Genomic DNA, 22775 nt, shown 5'->3' with positions numbered 1-22775 from the left:
CTATAGATTCATAATATATTTTCTACATTTTTATACATATTTTATATTTTATACATTTTTTAATTTAAATTTTATACTAAACATTTATATATTTAAAACTATTAAAATAAAATAAAATAATATTATACATTGAAATTTTTTTTATTTATGGAGGGGCTATAACAAACAAGAGTGGCGGGGCGATAAATTGTATACGGTGTACTGGCGGGGCGATAACAAACAAGTACCGAAGCTATTGTCATAGGTAAAATGTAAAATTGAGTATATTATTTATAATATCTTAACATTTAATAAATATATATATAAATATATCTCTAGGGCATCATAATAATGCATCCAGTATGTTAGTTATAGATTTAAACTTAAAATATATACTAATTAGGTAGTGTTTTTATATAATTGTTAGACTTTTTGATTACACTCTGTAATATTTATTAAAACTTTTATTTTAAATTTTCAATCCAAATAAGTTCTAAAAGTTGAACATATTAAACATTTTTAACTACAAAATAATTTTGTAAAATTTTCAAGATTTTGATACATTTTGTCTAAATGCTAAATAAATGTATTTTTTCCCCAAAGTCTTACAAAACTACTGGGAATTTCAAATTTTGACTTTTCAAATGCATTAATTAAATTCACTTTCCCAGCAAAAAAAAAAATTACTTGAGTTAAAAATTGAATTATTCCGACTATTTATAGTGTACAAACAATGCTCGTAAGACACACATACAATTAAACGCATTATCGCTCCGCTCAAAATCTAAAATTTATTTAAATTCATTTCTCAAACTTTTTAGGAAAACACCTAAAATAAAGGAAATGTTATATACCTATAGTAATGATCGAATTGGTAATTAATTCATCATACCTTGTTGTATCTGATAATGCTTTTATAAATTATAATGTTAATATGAGTTATTATGATCTAAATAACCAATAATTAAACCAATAAAGAATTTAAATATGATTTTGGGGTTTGAAAGGACACACCCCCCTACTGGCAAAGACACTGATGATATTATACTACATATTTGAAAAATTATTAAACTATAACCTTATATCTGTGATCATTTTTTTATTAGAGATACGAATGATTTTCTTAACCAAAATAGCAGAATAACAAAATAAGTATAAAGTGAAATGTGTCGCACACGGGGATGTGTGATCATATACGAAGTGTGAGATTCAATTAAAACTAAAAGTTGCTACATTTAAAGTACATACAACTTCAGAAATTTGTTATTTTAAAGTCATGTTATATTAAGTCATTGTAGGATGGTGAAAGAAGGCGAGTATTTGAACTTTTGAGCAGATTATGTGAAATAATTAATAATTATACCGTAACAATATCAAAAACAATAACATTTCAATAATTACAATATAAAACTTAACAGTCTTAAAATATAATTCTCGTACACGGGTTGGTACAGGAATAGGTTTTACATAAATTAGGTACTTGATATGAGCAATATTGTGTTTTGATTATATTAGTGTTAATGTTGTACTTAAAAAATATATAGATAATACCTGTTGTTGTTTTAATACGAATTTTACTTTTATAATATTATGCTATAAATAATGGTTGAAATACATTTTAAGTTAATCTAGTGAATTATTTTAACTTAAAATGAACATTTTAGCCGACAAAGTTATCCGTTTATTCGATGCATGTTTTACTTTTAATTGGATTGTAATTGTTATTAATGAGTTATAATTTTTAATTCAAGGTTAAATTTACTATAATCTTGTAATACGTAAATATTAATGTGATTCAACGTTTTTGAAATTAATTTTATTAGCACTCAAAGTTTGAAGCATGGCAATGAACAATCAATGTAACACACTGAACGTATTAAGACTAGTTTTATGAATATTGTTTCCCTACAAAAATAGTTGTGAATGTATATTATGTTATTTTGTAGGTGTACAATTATATGTATATTATGTCATAATAATAAAAATATATTGTTCTCAGGATAATAAATAAGAGAGACAAATTCCAACTCCGAACAACAACTACAAGTTAGATCATATTAGTAGGTTTATAAATTATTTTTTAATTTTCAACGTACAAATTTAAATAATACTCAAAATTGACAAAAAAACGAATTGAAGAGATTATCACTGTGATGGTTTAATACTTTAGTTCAGTTATTTAATTTTTGTGATGATGAACTAAATACTAAATTCGTTTCATTCAAACAATGTACATATGTTGTTTGAATAAATACATTACATACCATACATTATAATATCTTCCATTAAGTTAAATATAAGGCATATTAAATTGATAAAGGTATATGTCGTGTACATAATTAAATTTGAATTAATTTTCAAAATTATTAGTAGTACCCACTCAAATGCCGTCTATGAAACACAATATAATATGTACGCACATGTTTGATAATTGTGCGTGTCATAACGTCTTTCATGAAATCTTCAATGTAATTTTGACTGTATAGTGTTTTATTATTTTAAGCCTGCACTACATGATACACACCGGCGGTGTTACTTATCATTGAAATCGTGATAAAAATCCTACCACAAGGCTTTGCGCACATATCCATTGAAGATTTAAAGATTAATTGCCGTCCCATTATTCTGAACTATAGTTTGTACATTGTACATCGAAATTCCAGTCTTAAAAGCTTTAAAAATCCACTTATCTACCTTTATAGACATATACATAGACACATCTTTATCATCAGCAAAACTAATTATTTATACAATCATACCTTATTTTAATTAAATTAAATTATAATATAGTATAATAAATAATAATTAATTGGATTTAACCAACGACTTGTCGTATACTCGTGTTACTAGAATATTTTAGTATAGGCATAAAAAAAAAATATATTATTAAATTCAGTTGACTATTACTTTACTTTGACAGGAATGGGGACATGTTCAACGTATTATTTGTACTTCTAAAGAATTATAATAATGCATTTGTAATTTTTGAATATATTCTAAACATATAACTTGTTCTATTATTTTAATTTTGAATAAATTAAATACATTTTCAGTATTTAAAAAATACAACGTCAAAGGCTAATAAAGCTGGTCATAGTCATAGTCATGTAAAATGTGTGTATCAATTAGAATACTAATAAGTAATACTATAAATTATTAATAAGTATTTAAAGTATTTATAATACTATACATTTTTTTTTAAACCTAGTATTTATATACGGGTAAACGTTTAAAACGTATGGTTAAAGTAACTATACAAATAACACAGCTGGTATGCGAAACAGACGTACAACTCGACTTGGCTTATTTGAATAGATTATTATCAGATAATGGAAATAAAAATTCCCCGGAAAATAATCGTCAGTATCAAATTACGGAAATGTGAGTTTTAGGTGAGATTGACTATCTAACCTACGGTGGTACAATTATAACTAAATTGTTGAACACATGAGGACAATAAGAGATTAAAATAATTTTGTAGTAGGTCAGTACTTAAGTAGCAAAATAAACATTTTTTAACTGATTAATTCAGTATATGAGAAAACAGCATAATGATTCATTTATTAATTGTCCTTAACTGTAATCTTAATTTTGTAAATTGTTTCGAGATATCTTATAAAATATTCTTATTCGAAGGCAACTATGATTATTAAATAGGCATATTTTTTAATTAAAAATATTTCAGATGAGTCTTTTAACATAAGACACTCGTTCTTTAAAAACTATTAACACTTAAAAATTATATTTTATCTATTTTTTACAGTTGCAATTTTTAAGTTATTTTTACTTTTTGAATGATATTACATAATATTATATTTCTAATTTCATATTCCGAAGTAGAATATTATTTATAATATTTTGATAAATAAAAATCAACATTTTGGACAAGTAGTTTAATTACTAATTAGCTACATTTATTTAAAGTTTCAATGAGTGCAATTGGTTTACCAACATTTTGAGAGTTACCCCTAATTAACTCTACTCTTCTAAATTTTAAATACTCAGTTAGGTATCTAATTGTAAGCTAACCGTCCAATTGATTTGTAAGTAATTTGAAAAATATTTCGCTTTATAACGAGGAATTGATAATGATAATAATAATAATAATAATAATGATAGTTGATATGCTGTCATTAAAAAGTAAAAATGTAAAAACCAGAAACGATAAAAAAATGTTTGATGGAAATAATAATTGTTTTTCCAAAATGTTTGATCTGTATCAACTTAAAATTATGAAAATTAAATATTTTCAAAGATGTTAATAGTTTTTGGAAATAATGAGCCTTTTTCGAAAGACTATATTATAGAAGGGCAGAAGATTATATTATATTTGTATATTTATAGTCGTATACAAGTATAATAATAAAACTACATGCCCCGGTGGTACTTATCCTCCTATCTACGATCTTGAACTTTTATTCAAGTTTACTTTTCATTCTCCTGGAATTAATTAATATCGCGGCAGCGCAGTACTCGCTTTGGAATGGTCCATTGACGTTCGCATTGCTCGTCATGATGTACTCTGGCACGGCCACTGCCAGCGATGCGGACCCGAAGCCCTGGAGAGCGCGGACCGCGTATACGCAGTGAACTTGGCAGGGGTACGCGGACGCCAGTGCGCCTGCGCAGATGGACACGAACACGCCGAACACCATCAGCGCGTAAGGGCCCACGCTAGCGACGTTGGCGCCCGACCATTGCGACCAGCCGATGGCCACCAGGTACATGGTGGCCTTCGCATTTTCTAGCTGTTCGTCCTTGAATTCCGACAGTCCCTCGGCGTTATCCTGCGGCCACCAGCTCAGATTCAGGCCAATGGTCAAGGCGCAAGTGCTAGCTGGGATGACGAGAGGTGTAAATCAGCAAACAGTGCCGTTGACAACACAATAATATTGTGTCAATATAATAAGTGGAGTAATATAAAATTGTAAAATATTCGTCAAGTATGATGAACTATGCTAGTATGCTTGTTTATGAGTAAACAAAAATAATATGTTAAAATTTAACTGTAAAATTACAAATTAATTTCCAAGCCATAGTTATGTTAGTAAAATTTCACACACGGTGGGTGGGGATATTAAAGAGTCACCCACTACTCCTTCTCCCTAAATATTTTCCCTCATGAAAATGTATTTCTACAACAAAAAAAGGTCAAATTCATCTTGTATCAGCTAGTATAGTATGTCATTTTAAGAAAATTGATATTAACACTCAACTGCTCCCAAAAAAATTGTGCCCTACCGAGTTAGAGTGAAGCATTTTATAATTTTTATTAAATGAATAAAGTGGGAAACTAAGGTTATATTTTTATTGCAAGCTAAACCATTTTTAATACATTTTACGTCTTTCTCTTGAATGAGTCCAAAGAAAAAATCATGGTTTGTTTTATAAAATCATTGAAATAAATATTATTATGAATGTTCAGGGTATTAATATGACACTATAGGGTAACAATATGTGTCTTGAAAAATATTTTAGTGGTCGTGTGGAAAGAGCGAATTAAGGCTGTGGAGGTAAGTATGGAATTAATTTAAAAATCTACCTCTTTATAACATGTTATATTAATGTTGTTAAAATACGCAGTGATAAGCATACTATTATGCTTAAATGATAAAAAAATAAAATTAATAGTTTATTGATATTAATATGATGAGGCGATTTGTGGGAAATATTAGCTAAATTTGTTTAAGGACATTGCAAATAAAATTGAATAAATAAAAGATAGCCTTAATTATTGTTATATTAACAATGTGTAGGTATGGTGATTTTTCACTCTCTCTCCAAATTTGTGGCATACAATATAGTTTTATTCAGATCGCTGTATTTTCTTTTTGAATGCAAATTCTGTACTATTGGCGTTGTTGACTTTTACGATTATGATTTCGTTGTTCGGTAGTTACGAGTAAGATCAACAGTCCTCAATTTACTTTAAAATATTTTTTTCAAAAGTATTTGTAAATCCTGCGGTAACTAACCATATATAACATACTTTATACAACCTTAAGATAGTTTTTAATTACGAAATTTCAACGTTTAAAATCATGCATAAATATAACGTCATGGTAACACGCATGTGATAACATCGAAGACCACGCGTTTTTTAATATTGCTCATATTATATGCAAAACGTTTGACTATATCAACTATTATAGCTAGGTAACTAAAGATAAATTATCCGTCAATGAAAACAATACATTTATTTTCATACTTGAATAGTCTTATAAAACAATACGTAATAATTTACATTTGTTTTTCACGTGTAAGTGTTGGTATATTTTTACAATGATATTTCCTAAAGAAAACGAGACGAGAGTCTATTAATAATATTGTTCTAGCCTTCTAGGTAAATGTTTTTATCTAGACAAGTTGCCAAAAGGTTGAATTTTGTATCGGGGCGAAGAGGTGGCGCTGCTAAAATGATTACCAGTCGATTACTTATTTATACGAACTGGCCACATATGTGTGTTGTAAATGTTCGACGATTAACTTACCGAGAAAAGTCGATATTGAATCCGTTTCAATTCTCGATTTCATGGCTTATACGTATTCTATGAAAACGACATCGGTTATGAGAAATTCGAGAAATACTGTTTGCCTATTATCATGTAAAATAACGAATAATGTGTTTGCTGTAAACATAGAAACGCCGAGACGTCGACGATCGTGTTTTGATGCAATCATGACAATGAACGAACGAGCAACATAATAATATTGCGATACGTTTATTAAATCTCTTCGATTCGGAATGTTGCTGATTGTGTGCGATCTGAAAAGTCCGTAATTACTTTTTAATACATCATTAGGTACGTATCATTGTAATGCTGTTTAACACATTTTTGCGGATATTTATCGTATTGTTTTGGTTATTATTATTATAACGAGTAACGACTATTGAAAGTAGATCGTGTTTGTTGGCCGAATACTATGCGCTTTTGCAATATGCCAATATATTAATATTAAGTCGTATATGTTTACTTAGGTATTGGTAGATATGGTGTTAATTTATTGGAAAGTCAGTTACCCTAATTCAGGCTGCCAGAGCAAGTGTTTTTGAGCAGGTTTTTAAATTAAATAGAATATGATTAATGGCATCCTTTTTGATCTTAATATTATACTGATATAGTGCAGATATGATGAATGGTGATAAATGCTTATATTATATGCCACATTTTACTATATTTAACACAACATCATTAAAATATTCGTAATATATTAGGGATTAGGGTTAATTACTTTTCAATTAGAAACATCTTGTGCGTAAAACATAATATATATTATATATATTATATTCATACAAGGTGAATCATCAAGCATGCTCACCTTCATTTTCTGAATATTAAATTGTATTATATATATATTAAGGGTGATTCACCAAGTATCGCCACAACAATGTTTCATTTTATAATAATTAATTTATTCAAATCATGATTTTTTGAATTTTTAAATATACTAACTAAAGGACCATATTTTCAAATACTTAAATTTATTATACCATTTAAGAGGGATTAAGTGGGTGTCCTATATTATACGATGCTAAATATTAATTTTTTTAATAAAAATCATCCTTTTTATGATTAATGTTTCGGACGCATTCCGATGTACATCGGAGATGTTTTCGAAGATGTCTGCAGTTTAGGAGATGTCATTATAATATACTGTAATTTAATATTTATATACAAAGTTTCAACAAACAAAGCTGTACCAATCGTACCGTAGATAAAGAAAAACTGATCAAAATGGTTTTATTTTAATTAAATGTTTAAGCATTATATTACTCACAACTAATTTTAAGTAAATAGGTACCTACATTAAAAAATTACATTATATTTGATGTGGTTTACTTTTTATTTCACTCGTAATATCACAAGTCTTGTGTCCTATATTTTTAATCCTAAGGAATGTTCGTTTTAGCCATAGTAACACTTTAGAATTTTGCCAATGATCATTTATTAAGTCAAGAAGTTTTTACCGTAATTATTAGTGGTTGGCAAGGTTTAATTTATAACAATGGTCTAGTAAGTGCCCAAGACGAAGCCAACCCACGGCACGCGATTCATTGATGAATTGTGAATTGTGATTCATTGATACGAATTAAATCAGAATTCAGAAAACTTTTATAAATTGATATTACAACGACATCAAAAAGGTGTAGGCGAACGATTATAATAAGCAATATTTTTATCTCGATAACATTATACAAATGTTTTAGATTTTATACAATTATATTATTTAATTTTATATTATCACGTAGTTATGATAAATTAATTTTACAAGGTTTAAAGCATTTTGCCCACCGTAAGACAGATGTAGTTGGCAATATTCCACATATATATATAAAATAAACGGAATTTGGCAAACATATTTTAGTTTCTTACATTATTATACTTAAAGTATTTCATGAATAATGTGAAATTAATTTTAGATATTAACTTTTACAGCACATTTAAAAGTAAGTATGTATATTCTCTATAATATATACACCATCGTGTGGTTCAGGTATCGTATCGCAGGTGTAATATTTCATTTTAGCTTAAAGATTTTAGAGTTAAGGTAGTTTTAAAATCATATGACGTGCACAAATTTGGAGTCTGTAATTTGGCGCTCAGTTATAATGGGTATCAGATTCTGAAATTGATTTTAATGAAAGAAAAAAAAATAATAATAACTGAAAAATGTATACAATGTAAAGAGAACAAATATTAAATAACACTGAATTACTACGAATGGAACGACGCTATTCGATACCATTATGTGCAGTTGTATGTACTAATTTAACATCACATATATTATAATTTCCATTATAATAAAATTGATATTGATATTTTACGAACATTGTTATGTGGTGAAACATTCATATTTGTTTATGACTTTGTTTAATATTAAAAATGTACCAAACTGTTATTGAAGTGAAGTTATTCATCAATGAGCTAGCTGCTGCTGTTCCATGGTTGGACGTTTAATATATTTTCATATACAAATATCATATATTTATCATTTAAAATTTATAATAATCTGAAGATTGCTTATATCATCTTTTAACTATTAATAAAGTGGTACTAAAAAAAAAATGAATTATTTGCTAAGCGCACTAAAAAAATAAGTTTGGTATGTAGACTACGATTTTAAAAAAAAAACTCTAAATTTCACATTATTCTTATGTTCGAAAATCGACCTATTTAATTTTCATCAATAAAATATGCGTCACCGAATTCCAGGATAATATACATTTTACGCTTCAGGCAATTATTATAAATATAGGGATATGATTTTCGAAATTACGTAAACCATTTTTTAAATCAAATATCTTATATTAATATATATATATTATAAAGTAAACCGATCTCAGCCCATAATATTTTTATTCGTCAATTATTTGAGAAGTCACCTCATCAATTAAATATTTAGAATTACATCAAAGTTTAAAATAATAATACGATTAATATCTCCGATGAGGAGAGAGAATTATTACTAATTTGTAATTTATGAGTTCATGGCCCCTTATAATATTGTTTGTTGTCTTACTTAAAATTAAGTACATAATATTTATTTTATATGATAGTATAAATTATTTTATACACAGCTCATAGCATAGTCTGATGTGTATAATGTGTAAAATGTGATGTGTAAAATGTTTTAAAATGTTTAATAGATTAAGTTTTTCTAGTTGGGTAGTTTGTTTTTAAACTACTGATTATAAATGGACAAAAAAAAAATTAACAAAGGAACATATTTATAGGAAAATAAAGAATTAGAAGTGTCGCATCTGGGAGGTAATTTAATAGGCTCACCTTTTTTATTTTATTTTTAATTCAATTTAATTATTTTATTGTGGCACCATAATATGGGGGCTGAACAGTTTTGCACATTGCCAAATAATTGGTTAGGGTAGGTGCTCCATGTGACAATAATTCAGGCAACTGAGTACACCATCACGTGTCTAACAAAATTTAACATCTCTAAAGTTCGCTGATACCTATTTAAATTAAAACTGTTAATTAATTTACCTACCTACTTGTGTTTGAACAGTGTTAGTCAGTAAATAAATAAAGCGTAAATATATATGGTTAAAAAAAAAGTTAATATTTGTTAAACTAATTACAACTATAATTTGTATTATGACTATTATAAAGTATTAAAAAAAAACATTGTGTAGATGATAATATACAATGATGGCAGCGATTAAGGAGATTATTAAAATTATTTATACAAACAATTTTGAGTAAAAAAAAATGAGGAATTCATGTAAATAAATTATTATTTGAACAATATACTATGTAATATGTTAACGTTTTCCATAATCAAGAAATTTGTCGTACTTCTTATTATTTCATAAGTAAGGCATGCGCTTATGTTTTTTCATTTTTTGTCCACAGTGTGATTTTTAAAACCTGTGAACCTGTGTATCAGATTACTTACAATAACTTATTAGATTTATAATTACAGGTGAGCGCAGGATTTTTTCAAGCTATAATTTAATTAGGGGTAACTCTTCTTTGACTTACTATACGAAACCATACAGAATGATGATTGATGAGTTATCTGTTAAAAATAAACATAAGCAACTGGCATTTTATTTTGTATTGTTATTTTATGCATTTAACCATCAAATAATAACCACATTAATATTCTTTTAATAAATGAAACATTAAAAGTAGGTGGAGTTTTTCGCAGGGCCTATAGACATAACTACGCATCATGCATCTAATTTTTTCCAAGAAATGTTATATCAGTATATTATTTTCATTTTTTATTTGGACTAATTCATTTAATTTTAGATTCTGCTTGGAGTGATGAATGTATTGATTTTACAATAATGTATGTTTTTTTTGTATCTGTCATCACAATTTCTTGCAGCAAAAGTGCTTCGATTTTCTTAAAAAACACCATTATTTTTGGTAGGAAAGTGAATCTAGTTGGTGCGTTCGGGAGGTCAAAATTTAAAATTCCCAATAGTTTTCAAAAGCAACAGGAAAAACGGCAATTTTTACGCAAAACCATTTTTCGAAATAATCGATTTTGGTTTTTAGCGTAACTCTAGCAAAAATAACCGTAGTTACATGAAATTTTCATTGAGAATATTTGTGTGAACATTTTCTATATACCATAAAATTTTCAAAATATTTTAATTTGTGTTGAACTTTTTATAGGCATATTAAATTTTCAATTATTGTTTGTTTTTTTTAAAATTAAGCTGATAAAAAATTTTTGCCCGGTCAAGAAACTTGAAAATGTAATACAAACTTCCTTATAAGTTTTTGTTAATGGAAATTAAAAAAAAAGTTGAGTTTAAATCCACAATAATTATTTATGAGTGTTTAAACTTAGAATTTTGACAAAATTCTTAAAAATCACGAAAATTAGCAAATTTTATTTAGTTATAAATTCATAAGAAATTTTCTATTTACATCGAACATTTAAAAATTTAATAAAACATTCCTTACAAATTTGTTTATCTTTATCAAAAAAATTTCTACCGGGAAGTCAAATAAAATTTTTATGAGCTTTTGAAGTTGAAATTTTTACAACATTGGATATTCACTCGATTTCTCTTGTAGCGATTTTCTTATTTTGTTCTAATTAAAAAACGAATTACTGTAGACGCTTGAATTGAATTTACACCAAATGTTTATTTCATCAATTCATATACTTGATACAATTTTCAAAATTTTCTGACTCGTTTTAGGCTGTTGACGGACATTACCATTTTCCTTTTTTTCTATAAATGTCAATGAAATTGTATTGGTTGTGTCAAAAAGCACGACAATTTAATACAAGACTCTTGATAAATTGTTCAAAAGTAGTTGAAAAATATTAAAAATATGTATTCACGATTTTTTTTTATAAGCATTGAAAGTTAAATTTTTTACAATATTTATCAAGTTGAAAATTGAAAGTTATTAAATTTTTGTAGTTAAAAATGTATAAAATGCTCAATTTTTATAGCTAAGAATTGAAAATTTAAAACAAGGTTCCACTTAAGTAGTTTTTTCCATAATTAATAAATCTAATAAATATATGGATACAGTTATTTTTTACAGACATTTGAAGTTCAAATTTGGACATAATTGCATATTAACACAAAGAATAATTTTAAAGGTTATCATTTTGTTGTAATTCGGTTCCAATTTTAAATAGGTATATTTAATATTTTCCAACCATACTAATAATTTAGGAATAATATTAGTTCAACTTACCGGCTACCATATTAATACTAAGTAATAACAATATAAAATATCCTAAGCTGACATACCGTCTCCGCTCAGAATCGTTTTTCATATACAGTGATTTGATATCAATGAATTAAAATTTAATGCCCTCCATTACAGTGACCTCATAGACACCTAATGTATAGCATAGCGACATCCACTTACTTGCTTTTTTCATGGTGGACTTTGGTAGTCATTAGAATAGTAAAATATCTAAACTAATGTTTAGGAACATTTAATTTACATTAAATCATAACATTTGTTTTCAAGAAATGATGATGGTATTATCATTATTTGTTTTATAATTTATTTAAATGTATTCGCAACATAGTTTGATCAAATTCTAAGATCGATAGCTTCTCAGATTTTTGAACTTCCAGGAATTATAGTTTGACTGTAAAACTTATATTGGATTTTAGGTTGTATACAATTATAATTAATTGTTTTTCATTTTCGATCATTAACCTAAATTACTTAACTCAATTTATAACGTGTCATAGTATAATATATATATATATATATACATTCTAAGAGTATTTGTTTATACTGTTACAAATGAAAAGTTCATCTGTTGTATTAGGGGTTACATATATTGATAATTTAACTTTATGAAAGATTTTTTTTACACATTTCCACTTGGTGTGCAGGTAATTAAATAAATACAGGTTGATTTTTTTGCAAAATTTTTCTTACATTTTGAACAATATATGTATATAAGTTTTTTTTAACAATAACTTGAAGTTATAGCAAAGCAATATTATTGTAAAAATTGTATTTTTACTATTATTTATTAAGTTTTTTGTATTTTGGAATGATAATAATGTCTATTTCGAAGTAAAATATTTTTAGTACAACAAACAAATTTAAAATGATTGATAATTATAGTTATAAATATTAAGAGTCAAGATGAGGAGAGTGAAGTGTTCTTGGTACTCAGCATTATGTTCACCACTAATCTGGCCATACAAACTTTAAAGTAACAAATAACATTGTGGTTATGTAATGACTGCTAATTAATATTTTCAAAAACTTAAATACTTTTCGAGATTCAAGATTATAAGATATTACTTTTCAAAGAAACTCTAGTAAATATAAATATACAAACATATAAATACTTAGCTTTTTAGTTGTTTGAGCTTTGTTTTCGGTGTTAAGAAATACTTTTAAGTGTTTTTTTTATATTAATTTAGGGCACCTAACGTCCACAATAGTTAAAAGAAACATTTAATTTAGAATTATTTGTCGAACATGAATAACATCGTTTTAACATCAACCGACCAAATATAACTTCTTTAAGTATCGTTATTGATGTCTTATTTTAAGTCATTAATGTGGTTAAATTACATTTACAGGAATTAAATTGCCCAAATAAATGTTTCTAAATTTATATACGTATTTATCATTCAAGTGTCACTACCCACTGATGGATGGCTTCTTCGTTCAATTGTTCACGTCTGTAACATGAAACATGTAACACTTAAATCATATGTATTCTGATTGTACTTATAGATTGCATATCTTATTAAAAAAAAATATTAATAAAAATAAGATCTATGTGTGACATTTTTTTTTCTTTTTTCTATCCACAAAAGTTATTTGACAATTATCTATCTGTATTTAATTAATTATAAAATGTTTATTCGTGTGAAGTATGAATTATAAAAATTTGTTACAGAACATATATTTACATAGCCTGAAGGAATACATATATATTTATTTGTATAAGATTAACTTTGTTTGGTTTTACTTATAATTTTTCTTGGTTTTGAGTTATGATTTTAAATCTCTACGTAATAACTTGTAACTGACATAAATGTTAAATTTAATTTGATATTTAATAACCAAGTTTTTATAAAAGTAGAACAACGCAATACGACCATTTTCTATTTTATAATTTAAAATTGATGATGAAAAAAATGTAACATTTAAATGGTAAGAACGTTTAGTATTTGTTTAGTTCTGTTTTTTTACATAGGAAAAATCATTAATAAAAATATAACCAAATATAGTTATGAAAAATATAGAAGGATTTTGAGGGGCTAGTAGGGATAAAAATACGGTTAAATAATTGATAAGGGGAAATAAAATACACTGGGACACTTTCTCACCGGATATAGTTTAGTACTTAATTAGTCTTAGTGAAAAGCCAGAGGGTATCAAAACCATTAAAAATAGGTCATTATTGTTGTCAGTGTTGGGTCCAAAGCGTGAATCTATTGCTATTGTACGGACAAAACGTAAGCAAAAAAAATTGTGTCGGAGGTGAGCAGCACACAAAAATGAAATACGTTTTAATGCAGGTGTACCTACTTAGTTATTATACTTAATAACCTCATAATGTGGTACAGTTGAGATATATATAGTTTAAATAAATTAACAAATGGAATGATTGACGATTGACAACCGGTTTGGATGTTGAGCCGATTAAAGTTAACAATATGTCTCTTTGATACTAATAAAATCATTTTTGGATACAATCGGTAAGCCAATAGCGGCGTAAGCTCGGCAGAAAAAAAATCGTTAAAATTGTAGCAAAAAATTGCTGATGAATTTATTGAAACATTGATGACAACAACTGTTAGTTATGACGTGACTCAAACATATGAAATCATATAAAGAATATCTGATCGAATCACACTTTGATTAAATATTTCATCAACACATTAGTCGAATAAAATACACTACATACAATAATACACACATTATTGAGAAATATATCGAAAACCATTTGAGTTGATTCCTTTAAAACACATGCGTTGTTCCATATATTATAATATGTAATAACAATAATAATTTGTATTATAGATGTTTTGATAGATTTGGCAAACTAGAGTTTTTTTAATTATCCTTGATTGTAATTTATAAGTTATAACATACCTGTGTTAAGAATGTTAAGATAATTTACTATTATAATAGAATGTAGTGCATGCTATACTTCAGCCACAGGCCGAAGATTTAAAATGAGTTAAAACAATTAAACATAATATTCCGATCAATATCGTGACCGACATTAGTTATGTGATGTGTATCATCCATCAAGGTTTGAAGTATCCGTGTGATATTTTATGAAAATAGTAATGGAAAGTTTACTTATTTTATCATACATTTTAATAGGTAGAGTTAAGAATGAAAATTTAATCATTACTACAATTCGTCAACGTCCTTAAAGCCGGAAAAGTCAATATGACATTGTTTTATTATGATTTTGGCTGGATAAGTGTTATTTGGTTATGCCCAATGCTGTTGGTGTCTTTGTGTTGCACTTTTCAGAGCTGTAAGGGCTGTAAGGCAGTTTCCCAACTAGGATCGTGCAGCACTTTATAATACTGATGTCCAGGCTTCAATACCGACTTTATGGTTTAGGAGGAGTAATTTCCTCACTATTCAGGTAGTATTTTTAGTCTTTAAGGATATCAAGAAAACCTGTAAAATAATGGAACATAAATGTTGACAGTTGATCATTGGCATTACTTACAAAATTTAATATTACGACACACCATATTAATATAATTTATTTAATATTATAATATATTTATATACTATCCTGTATATCGATGTGAGTGAATCAATATAAGCGCCTAACATTCAGATACTGTATCCTATAAGGATTGTATTGTCTTATTATTTCGATTGAAATTATTTATTTATTTATTTATATTAAATATTAGATGAGTTCAATTACATTGTTTTGTATAAAATAATAACTAACAAGAAAATTACAAATATTTAAGAAAGAACAGTAAATAATTACACTAAGTACTATGGGTCATCATTGGCCAGTTTCATCATACGGATAATAAGCTATTATATAAATAATTATAGTCGCTAAGAGGGAGAGAATATCAGGAACAAAAAGTAGGAAATCTGAAATTAACTTTGGATATAAAGGCATCGACTTCACCATTAATAAGTTAAAAAAAAAAAACTTTAGATTGCCCTGTTTTCTGCTATTACATGGGGCAGACAAACGCAGACGCTGCAACACTCGTACATACTCTCACGAGGTGCTCACCCAACGCCTAAAGCGAAAGCGACAAATTTCAAAGATGTATTTTATAAATTATAATACATTATGTTTTGGGACATTATACGATAAATATAAATATGAGTATGGAATATAAAACAAAATTAACCTTGCCACTGAATACCTGAAAACCTAACCTATACATCTTTCACGAAACTTACTCTATTTTATGATGGTGCCCAAACATTCATAAAATATATTGAGTTTTTTACGATTTGTTTTAAGGGAATATCAGGAAAGTTTTGTGTGTTTACATATTAGGCAGAGGTAATGTACCTCAATATTATATTATTATCATTATTAAACCTGTATTACGGGGAATCAAAGTTTACAGTAATTTCATGAGTGTTATTCTACAATAATATTTGTACAGTGGGCATTACACCTGTTGTAGTTTGCAAATCATAGATGCGAATATAATTACCCTAATCAATTCGACTAGGGGCTAGATGAAATAATAATATTATATTAATGCGTGTTGTGACTAATGTACAAGTAATCCTCCGAAGTTATATGTCGTACCAGCAAAATGCTATTCCGCAGAATTCATAATATAGAAACGGAAAGTATAATAATTATTATCGCTTAGTTCAGGGCCGGCTCTAGTGATTTTTTATCCTAGGCAAAACTTAATTTTGAGGGCCCTTTTCCCATAATGATGACAACAAAATTCCACCTCTTTAACAAGTGTCCTTAATGCCACCCCTGCCTTAGTTTCATAGGTATAGTATTTGAATGACAACAGTCAATTTCGACTATTAAAAATTAATAACTAGGACGTGGATTTTTATAAAATAATAAAGTCAAAATAAATGAGTATTTATGTTGTCATTATTTGCCAAAATATGTATTAAAAAACATGAAATATTGCACAAAAAGTTTTTATATAACATTCATTTTAAAAATTTGAATTATATAAAAGAATAGAACTGAATAGAAAAAACAAATGAACGAACTAGAACAATTTAATATTCACTATGGTAATAGACTGTATAACAGAATGGCATTTGGCTTAAAAACTCGTTTACCCATTTCATCTCATTTACGACGTCGACTTTTAAGATTTATGACAGATTGAACATATTTCCCGCAGAATAATGATTATTATCAACATAATGTTATGTATGTGATAAGGCAAGTATAAAAATTCGAAGTATGTATTTATTCGTAAAATATTTAATAATGAATACCTATAGTTATTGTTTTATTTAGGGTGTTATGAAACGTGTTCGTTTTTAACCAGAATACCGAGGAATCTACATTATATAAAATTATGAATTAATATGAAAATTTGAGTCCAATATAAATCGTTTAACCACATATCCGACTCCCGAGAAATAGTACAATACAATAATGTAACCGGAAAAACAAACGAAATAATATTATAATATGGATTCGAGACAATGAGCGATAATATCATTTAAATAATATTATACATTACGATATATAGTGACGCGCGTAAATCACACGAATGAATACCCTCACCGAAATGGTATTTTATTATTGTTATTTCGCCGTCATTCGTATTTTATAATATATAATATGATACCTATCGTGTAAATCACAATACAAGTATTCTGGAACGTCGATGTTAAGTGAAAAAATAGACGTCTGACAACGGTGCATGCGAATGATCTGTAAAATATTATTAGGTAATCGACACGTTCCTGTACAACCCGTAGTCGACCGATGTTTGCGAAAAATATTATTATTATTATTGGTATCATTATTGCAACAATAAAATATAATCGAATCGATTTAAATGCGAAAATGGTTGGCGCGTGGTTTTAAAGAACGCGTTCACATGCCGGCTAACACGGCGTTTGTGCGTCGTAAGGGAATAACAAAAATAACATTATGTATTTTTTCTACGAGAGAAAAACTTTAAGACAATACGAAATACCTTTTTGGTATATTTTCCATGGTTTACCCTGCATTATTTTACAAACTAATTGGTTAGTGCCTAAAAATGGATGTCCACGAATGCTACGAACATTGTCCACGGGGATTAGCCATAAAAACAATTTATTTTTTATTTTGTATATTTTTGAATGTTTATCTATAAAAACAGTTAGTTGTACCTTCATATGGACGAAATTAATGTAAGTGCAACAGATATAACGCTACAACTTTCAATTTAATAGGATCAGTAATCTTACGTAACACATTTAAAAAACCTATGGGAGTGAACCAAATCACTTTCAAGACTGGACGGCTGGTGGTAGAATTTGCTGGTCTCGGTATATCCGACGAGGTGCTGGATAAAAATTTTGAAACGAATTCAAATTCACAGAAACTTAAACTAAAATTAAAATTAAAATCACTCATTTATGCCAGCATTTGCTTAGCCCAGAAATCAGAATGTAGTAATACAAATAGTAATACCTATATATAAGACATAATAATAATTAATCGATGGTCGATGCACTCGAGTTTCTGTATCAAATATTCGTATACTTACATAGTATATAAATTATACGAACAGTGAAATTCGAAGACGATGAAAGATAATAAAAATCGTTTTTAAGAATCGATGAATCTATTAATAGGTACCTAGCAAGGGAATAAATATCTCGTGTGTTGAAATATGAATACGTATTGATAATATATTGTTTTTTGTTATCTTAGAACATGATGAAAAAAATAAATAATTCATCGCTAGGTATGAATGCATTCATATTAAACTACAACAATAATTCGTCGTATATCCAACGCGTTAGGTTGCGTTAGGTTACCGGGGCCTGATAAACCGAATGTGACCCTGTAGGGGGCGGGGTGGGGCATATGTAGCTTTCCCTCCCATTACACCCATTGGCCTTGTTCTCTTTCATTTGATGATAGTTTGGGAAATTATTGGGAATTTAATTGTGTAGGTTTCACCATATTTTTATTGAATATCTTACTACTTACTTTTAACTGCATTATATTATTAATGTTATAAAGCTGGCCGGAGCTGCACTACAGTGAGCTGGAGAACTTTAGAATTTTTTTCCCCCTTAAAATTTTTCCTCCTCGAAGATTGCATCTTATAATACCTTAAACTTGATCTCGAGATGACTTATTTTTTTCCTTGGAATCTCCAAGACACCAACGTAATATATAATATAATATTTTATTATTAATAGTGGTGTCTTATGACACGTTTAATATATAAAATACCTCGCGTGTTTTTCACCAAAAAGATAACTTTACTGTAGTTTAGACGTCTCGCTTCAAGATTGGGAAGATTTTCAAGTATAACTCTAAACTTTCAAATATCAACATCGCGTTGTTTATATAATCCGGCCGTAAATCTCAGCTGTTTATGAACATTAGGCCTACTCGTTATTGAGAATGGACGGTGATAAATTAATTGTTTAAAAATCAGTGTCGCGTATCATTGTTAATGTACATAGAAATTCATCTTCGGAGACTCGAAAAGAAAAGAAAATTCAAATACAACCTAGAATAAAGACAAACATCTATCGCCGTCCTCCGAGTTTAGAGATTAATTAATTTAAAAGGTATACGCTTTGACTTATGAAAAATAAATTAAGGCTAACTCGGTCCCTCACTTTGCGCAATGGCACAAAAACGCCATAAAACAATTGTTAAAATTTTGATATTACTCTGATATTGAACATAAACACAATTATACTAATGAGATTATATTGTAATATTAATATGCCTATATTATAATACAATTATCGTTATTTTGATTAAAAAAAAAAACGGTGATGTTATTTTTGAAGAGTGGTATAAAATACAGAATAATAAATATTTTTCCTCTGGAAGTCGAAGTAAAAGTAATTTCCAGTCCATGCATTATAATATTATTATATACGTTTTTTGTTTAAAAAAGTGTAAATGCATCTTCGTCTAAAATATTTAGGTAGATATCTATGTAGTAAATTATGAGCTCATAATAATTTTAGTATAGATACTTTATCCGGTAAGTGATGTTAATATATTTCGGAGTATTTAAGGGTTGTGCGCTCTGTTAAAATTGAACACCGTTGGAGTCGAATTGACGAAACTCACTAATCGACAATTAACACCGTTCACGATCATCGATATTTTGATTTTTGACTATGAAATACTAGAAGAAATAGTAGACTACACATCACCACATCCCAAATACAATTATAATTGTCGACAAAATATTACTATACCTCTCCAAATTCACTTAAATTCAATGATTGATTCAGTTTTTTACAATAATATTATAGGCATGTTGTGTTTTCCTAAATTGATAAATTCATTAAATTATGATATTTACTATAATCACTAATCGAAATTTAAAACATTATCGAAAAACAATTATCTGTTTAGATCGTAAAGATATTTTAGATAGATAATACAAAATGTAGTACATGGCTTGAATATTATGATTCAACAGTCATTTATTCAACATTCAAACTTAGAAATTTATATCAAAATTTAAATAGTACAATACTATTTAATAATACAATTGTTACCTAGCTGTGAGGATTTCACAAGGTACGTACAAATTCGATATCTGAAATATGGTTAAAAAATAACCCATTTTTTCGTCTCTACACGAAACTCTTAAAATTATCTAATATTTTTTTTTTTGAAAACATCATGGCTGTGTTCAACGACTTCCGTGTTCGACGTGTGTATTTGGTTGTTCAGTGCTTAAATCAATTTAGTTAAAAAAAAAATGCATTATTATTTTTAAAATGTGCAACTGTTGTCATCTTGTATAACGTCATTATATGCGTTAGTCTTCGTGGTTAATAGTGTTGTTTAAAAATAAAAAATAAAACAGATTGTAATTTTTTCTTTCAATAAAAAATTAAAAACAAAACATAAATACCCTGAAGTTGTAAAAGTTACAACTAAAAATGTTTTACTTAACACACACACACACACACACACACACACACACACACACACACCCCATCGTCATTCGTTCGGCGATGGTCGGGCCAGGCGACGACGAGGGTAGTCGGTAAGCGCCGCTCGCGAACACGTTGGCCGCGCTTAGAGACTCCACCGCCGTCGCTGTCGATTACAGTCCGCCGATGCGAACGGAACTCTGACGACAACCTCGGAAATGATGAATCGGATCGTTTCGCGAGATCCAAACAGCAGTGTTATTAATATATTAATTTCGTGATTGCCGGTTTTCGTTGTTAATATTTAATTAGAAATTTTTTCGTTATTATTATTTTTTTTTCCGACGGATTTTGGTGTCCGAGGTGAAGCGCCAAACGGATACTGTTACTGCTGCCGGTTCTGAGGTATGTGTATGCGCACCAGACGCCCGAGATACCGGAAATTATTATTTTTGAATTATCGTTATTTCAATTATTGTTTTGTTCTGCAAGACAAGACATTTCAATATCGAACAGAAAACATCGATTATCGTCGATTTACAAACGATCTGTCGACAAGTCATAAACAAATAGTTAAATATCTAACTCAATATGTTTAGGTACAGTACATATCTTAACAGTTATAAAGTCAACTATATATACTGCACAGAGAGAGTGGCCTCAGTCGTTTAAAATGATCAAATTCAACGAAAATGTCAGACGAGAATGAGACCATCTGTTTGATGTTTACGATTACTGTAGCTGTTGTTGTAATAATATAATGTAATATAGTCAATGGTCATGGAGCTCGGAAAAATTATGATTAATTTTTTCAAATATTCAGAAAACCCGAAACGTGAAGCTGTGTTAGTAAAAATTTGTTTTTTCTAAAGGCGCTTTAAAGAATGTTAAAATCTTGTAGACAGTGTTGAATGTTTGATTAAACGTATACCACAAATTCGTTACTGAATTTCATTTTCAATTATTTGAATGATTTAAACGTCCGAGACGCCTTTTACCCATTTTCTAATAAAAGTATCGAAACCACATATCGGTTAACGGCGTCGTTTGTGCATAAGCGTTTAACGTTTTACACACCTTTTTGTATTATGGTTGCCCGAATTTTATTACTTTCTGTTGTACTCGTGAATAAAGGTAACAAAAAAAATGTTTGTATCCAATACTCAAATAGAGATGGATTTTTTACCCTTGTGCTTATTGAAACTTTTGTCTTATGAATTTTTAAGTAACCACTTTTTTTTAAAAAGTTTTTCAAGTCTTATGCAGATTGGTGTCTATAATAGTAGTTTGATAAAAGGCACTTGTGGCTGATATTGACGATTCAATTATTCATTTCGAATGATAAAAATATGACTGTACTAACAAACCGTTATAATAATGTATTGAGCAAGACGAATTTTTTTAACTTGAAATCTGTCTAAAGCATTACACTTATTCATACTATTAGTTAATTATGATAGCACATAATATGTTGATATTAGTAATTTATAGTTTATCGGCAAAAGATTTTATTTTACGTTACAATCGTGTTTTAAATTACGTTGTTTTAAAATTTTTAATATTACGTCATACCTATCTTTAAACAAGACGAACAAATAATTATCACATCAAATACTTATACACGTCATTTTGATTGGCTTTTGTTTCATACTTTGGCTTATGAAACGCAATTACTTAAGTGATGAAATTTGGATTTCATTATTATACCGTGGTATGGCATTGCAG

At 28.1% G+C, this 22775-nt stretch overlaps 1 protein-coding gene across 2 annotated transcripts in view; it reads left to right on the top strand.

Moving 5' to 3' along the window:
- Positions 1 to 21179: 21179 nt before the first annotated feature.
- The window catches only part of LOC111042203 (octopamine receptor-like), a 162381-nt gene continuing 160785 nt past the window's right edge, over positions 21180 to 22775 (top strand). Inside the window, exon 1 of one of the 2 annotated variants that reach the window (XM_022326744.1) lies at positions 21180 to 21455. The gene's annotated coding sequence lies outside the window, so the exon portion shown is untranslated. The remainder of the gene's footprint in view (positions 21456 to 22775) is intronic. The other variant, XM_022326743.1, reaches the window with a different exon arrangement.

This window comes from Myzus persicae, unplaced genomic scaffold (assembly GCF_001856785.1).
Source record: "Myzus persicae strain clone G006 unplaced genomic scaffold, MPER_G0061.0, whole genome shotgun sequence".
Taxonomy (NCBI): domain Eukaryota; kingdom Metazoa; phylum Arthropoda; class Insecta; order Hemiptera; family Aphididae; genus Myzus; species Myzus persicae.
This window is presented reverse-complemented; position numbering and strand designations above follow the sequence as displayed.